The sequence below is a fragment of the Centruroides sculpturatus genome, unplaced genomic scaffold (genome assembly GCF_000671375.1).
Source record: "Centruroides sculpturatus isolate CEXI.00-Female unplaced genomic scaffold, Cexi_2.0 scaffold2155, whole genome shotgun sequence".
In the NCBI taxonomy this organism is placed as follows: domain Eukaryota; kingdom Metazoa; phylum Arthropoda; class Arachnida; order Scorpiones; family Buthidae; genus Centruroides; species Centruroides sculpturatus.
The window spans coordinates 60625-66213 of record NW_019386385.1 but is presented as its reverse complement, the minus strand read 5'-3'; the positions used below and the strand labels follow the sequence as shown (position 1 = coordinate 66213).

The 5589-nt window shown below is 27.4% G+C and overlaps 1 long non-coding RNA gene across 1 annotated transcript; it reads left to right on the top strand.

Moving 5' to 3' along the window:
• Window positions 1–591: 591 nt before the first annotated feature.
• Window positions 592–1916, top strand: LOC111614771. Its single transcript, XR_002754987.1, has 3 exons — window positions 592–689; window positions 1123–1223; window positions 1871–1916. It is a non-coding gene; the product is annotated as an uncharacterized LOC111614771 (long non-coding RNA).
• Window positions 1917–5589: the final 3673 nt, after the last annotated feature.

Here is a 5589-nt window from a genome sequence, read left to right as displayed (position 1 = left end):
AGTAGAAAACAGCTTTCTGAACAACTCTGTATTTTGAGTTTTAATAAAACGAAGTTGTATGTTGTGAAATCTTATAGTGAGACGATATAAACATATTATTTTATGGATTTTAAATTTCTTNTCTTCTAATTTCAATTTCAACACTTCTAATTTCTTAGAGGTAAAGTCTGTGCATATACAGACAACCTCTCTACTCTTTTAATGTAATATAATGTAATGTAATGTAAACTGATGAGATCAATGAAAACTTAAAATTCAAATATTTCATTACTAACATGCAACTTATGAAGATACCGAATTTTATTTACATATTTAAAAAAAAATGATTTTTTACTACTTAATTGTTACACAACTTATTTTCCTGTGCCAATTTTTATACTAATAATAGTTTTTATAATTTAAAATTTTCTCTTTAAAATACCTAGCAAATTAGTTAAATCGTATATTACTTAGATACTCAGAGCTGGTAATCACCATTTTGGTTTACCAACCATTACATTTAATTATGTGCTCTTGGATTCGGATACATCCACAATAAGGAGTTGGATATTTTAACAAAAAATTAAGTTAGCTGAAATATGCACCATAATATTCCTGCAAATCTGGTAATGAATGCAAACAAGATGAATGCTGTGTTACTCCTGTTGGTTTAGGAATTATAAAAGGTTGTTTGCCACGGCCCAAAGAAAGTAATTTTTTCATATACTTACATGTATAATGTTAATCTCAAAACCTCTCTTGTGCACATTTCAAGTTTTTCGGCAAATCAAAAAAAAATTTGTCTAATAAGCTTGTTAAACGCATAAATATTTGGTATTGTAATGCTTCAAATCGGCAAAAGTTTGCTTTCATGATCATTTTCATTATCTTACCAAACATTACAGAAAAATTAAAGAAATTAGTTTGGACAAAAGCCGCTTTGAAGCTAGAAATGAAAACAGAAATGCAAATTGAAACCATTAATGAATCCAAATTTCAATTTGAATATTGTAAATTTTGCAAAAGAGAAGACGCGTTTTAAAAGAAGTACTTCATATTATTCCATGTCTATATGGAATATAAGTATACATATATACATGTATTTAGATAATAACTACTTTAATTAAACAATTTACTTTTCAGATAATTTATGCGGTCTGTCAACCATATTTAATAAGGAGAAACAGATTTACGCATATGCTTGTCCATGTGTGGAAGGAACGACTTGTAAACTCGGTAATAAGGTAAGTTATTTTAAAATTTTGAGTAATCAGGAATGATTGATTATACACTAGACTGTCCTTAATTCGAACTCAGATAAGAAGGCCATAAACAATTCGAATTAAAAGGAGTCAATTTCTTCTGGTTACTATAGAACAAAAATAAATGATTTTAACAACACATTAATAAAAAAGTCAAGCAGAATAATGTTTAATCTATGAGAAATACACAAAGGAACAGTAGTATATTTTACTTTACAAGTTTAAGGCTCTTTATTGTCCAGGAAAGCCACGGTGAACAACTGTCACAGGGTGATCATTAATCGTCCTAATGGTACTCAAACTGATTTTAAATGTTTTTTTAAATTTAATTTTTTAAAATTAATTCATTAATAAAACAAATTCGCTCCTTAAATAAAAAATGGGAACAAGATGTTAATCTACTAACAATCTAACATGCTCTCTTGATTCGAAAAAACAGGAGAACGGACAATCGTGTTCTAATTACCGAAAGAATTTTACATTGATTTAAATAGGAATAAGACGGGGACTAGCGTCCAGTTCGAATTAACAGGACATTCGAATTAACTAGAGTCTACTGTATTAATTTTTCTTACATATTGAATATTGTCAGTGTTTTAATAGAACTTCACTTTATATTATGTTTTCAGTTAAGTGATATTGTTCTCAAGTGCAGAAAAGAAGAGAAAATAACAGTAAAACCAGAAAATCGTACAGAAGTATCTTAACTTGCGACCATAAGTTAAATATCATCATACTCTGAAAATTATGTAAACATCATTAAGCACTTATAAACTCAATTTAGTGTTATCTAATCAAACTTAATTATTTTAATCAAATTTAATTACTTTATTATTAAAATTGAAAATTTTATTAATAGCATAATTATTTTATTAGACGTCATAAGAATTTAATGACATTAATAACTGTCTCAGATATAATTTTTCCATTGTTATAACTTAACAAGTTTAGAAATTTTTAAAGTTTCATTGGTTACAAGGTAAATTCTTTAAAATCTTATTTTATGTTTCAATGTAAATTTAATTGATGTTAAAGGTATTTACGAATATTTGAAATATTAAATGAATAGCTGTATAATTTTGTAGCGAAATTTTTAGAGTATAATACAATCGAAATAAAACCTTGTTACGTAAAAGCAACTTCTGTTCTCAATTAATGCAATAATAATTTATTTTATGTTTTAGATTTTGAATATTTGTAACATATTTAAAGAAGTTATAATGGTATTAGCAAGGCGTTATTTATAATCGGTCACTAGAAATGTACTCAAGCCACAAAGTCGTTTTAATTATAACAGCATAATATAATGCTATTTTTCAACAAACAAATTTTTTGTGGTTAATAAATTTTAAGCGGAATATGTGTTACTCGAATTGATGTTACCGTCTTAACATTTATTCGCTTTATAATCAAAGCAATAGATATTTTCTTTGTACAGTATATTTTATTTGCATAGAACCATTGAATAACTGGAGTGATGCTCATGCTTCCAAAGTTGCTGGTTGAAGCCTTAAGGCAGCAACTTTGGAAAACTGTAACGAGCAACACTCGTTGGGGTGGTGTTCCAGTAAAACAACGACGGATCTGAAAAAAGACCGTCTTACTGCCTTCAAGACATAAAGAGTCTAAAAATATAAACTGGACCAATAATAGACTGGCTGATATCATTTAAGGTAGGACGGCTACTCGCCCAATTTGTTCAACCCGCGATTTGACTGTACTGGCATATGCAAATTAGACCCATTGGTTTATATCTACTAGATTCTTCAGTGTTATTAATGCTAAATTTTATAATGTTTTATCTCTTTGTCAACCCAATTTATAGCATACTTTGTAATTGTTGAAACTTTGTATCTGTTCCCCCCCGTTTGCTGTACACATTCACTCGCACGCGCAAACTTGTCATGTTTGTTTTTACACTGTTTACTGAACATATTTTGTCTTGTCACTGTATTTTACTTGTTCAACAATTCTGATGCAGGCGCTTAATGATCCGACACTTCCCTTCAATCTTTTCCTATTTTCTTTCCCTCCCTACTTACTATCACTTCCTCTTCTAATTTCAATTTCAACACTTCTAATTTCTTAGAGGTAAAGTCTGTGCATATACAGACAACCTCTCTACTCTTTTAATGTAATATAATGTAATGTAATGTAAACTGATGAGATCAATGAAAACTTAAAATTCAAATATTTCATTACTAACATGCAACTTATGAAGATACCGAATTTTATTTACATATTTAAAAAAAAATGATTNCTTGATTCGAATAAACAGGAGAACGGACAATCGTGTTCTAATTACCGAAAGAATTTTACATTGATTTAAATAGGAATAAGACGGGGACTAGCGTCCAGTTCGAATTAACAGGACATTCGAATTAACTAGAGTCTACTGTATTAATTTTTCTTACATATTGAATATTGTCAGTGTTTTAATAGAACTTCACTTTATATTATGTTTTCAGTTAAGTGATATTGTTCTCAAGTGCAGAAAAGAAGAGAAAATAACAGTAAAACCAGAAAATCGTACAGAAGTATCTTAACTTGCGACCATAAGTTAAATATCATCATACTCTGAAAATTATGTAAACATCATTAAGCACTTATAAACTCAATTTAGTGTTATCTAATCAAACTTAATTATTTTAATCAAATTTAATTACTTTATTATTAAAATTGAAAATTTTATTAATAGCATAATTATTTTATTAGACGTCATAAGAATTTAATGACATTAATAACTGTCTCAGATATAATTTTTCCATTGTTATAACTTAACAAGTTTAGAAATTTTTAAAGTTTCATTGGTTACAAGGTAAATTCTTTAAAATCTTATTTTATGTTTCAATGTAAATTTAATTGATGTTAAAGGTATTTACGAATATTTGAAATATTAAATGAATAGCTGTATAATTTTGTAGCGAAATTTTTAGAGTATAATACAATCGAAATAAAACCTTGTTACGTAAAAGTAACTTATGTTACTGTAAAAGCAATCTTATAAAATTTATTATAAGATGCTATAATAAATTTTTTATGTTTTAGATTTTGAATATTTGTAACATATTTAAAGAAGTTATAATGGCATTAGCAAGGCGTTATTTATAATTGGTCACTAGAAATGTACTCAAGAGACAAAGTCGTCTTAATTATAACATGTTACTTATGAAGATACCGAATATTATTTATATATTTTTAAAAAAATGATTTTTTTCTACTTAATTGTTATACAGCTTATTTTATTGTGCCAATTTTTATACAAAAAACAGCTTTTATAATATAAAATCCTCTCTTTAAAAAACTAGCACATTTATTAAATCGTATATTACTTAGATATTCAGAGCTGGTAACCACCATTTTGATTTACCAACCATTACATTTAATTACGTGCCATTGGATTCGGGTACATTCACAATAAGGAATTGGATTTTTTAACAAAAAAATTAAGTTAGCTGAAATATGTACCATAATAATAAATAATAAAAAATATGTCTCGAGTTTTCGTTTGAACTTTTGGCAATCCTAACCATAGCGGCCGTAATATTCTTTACTTTGACAGTAATTTCGTATGCATTTTAAAAAACGTCCATGAAAATATAGTTGTTGTTGAGTGAGTGGCCTTTATAAACAGTATTTGCTTTATTTTTTACATCATAAAAATTTAACACATTTTCATCCAAAATAACATAAATTTAAATTTCGTGAACAATCAAGAATTAACATATAAGTTGCCTTTTATCTAGTTTACTCAAAACAAATATTATGTGCGTAAATGTATAAAATATTCTACGTAATCGGAAAATTTTCAAACGATTATCTCCGCTAAGACTAATAACTTTCGTCTTATGTAATCCGTTTTAATCAGGAGAGAAAGAACAATTTGTTCAAAACATTTTAATCACACTTGTTATGGCAGCGATGCATTTTGCAATAGAACAAAAAAATAATCCCCTTTTCAGGCTACAAACAATGAATACAGCCGACATTTACAATTAAAAACAAATTTAAGATATAAAACAATGGTCCGAAACAATTTAAAATTCTTTACAAAACACAGTTAACATTTTTCCACAATCTAATAAGCTCTTTTCATGCATTCCTTCCCAAATTTTTCCGTATAAAAATGGAAAAGCCAATAAATTTTGTTTCGTAATCCTTCTGTAACCAAATGTTCTTACATGTACCACTTTTTTCTGCAGTCTTAACGGAGATAATCCTTTAAAAAATCTCTGCATACGTTTAATGAAAAAGTCTGCCATTGCGATTTGTCTAAATTGTTGTGTGAAAATATTCTCCGTTTTGTAATACTATTAATGAAATTTATTTCATTTATTAAATATCTGTA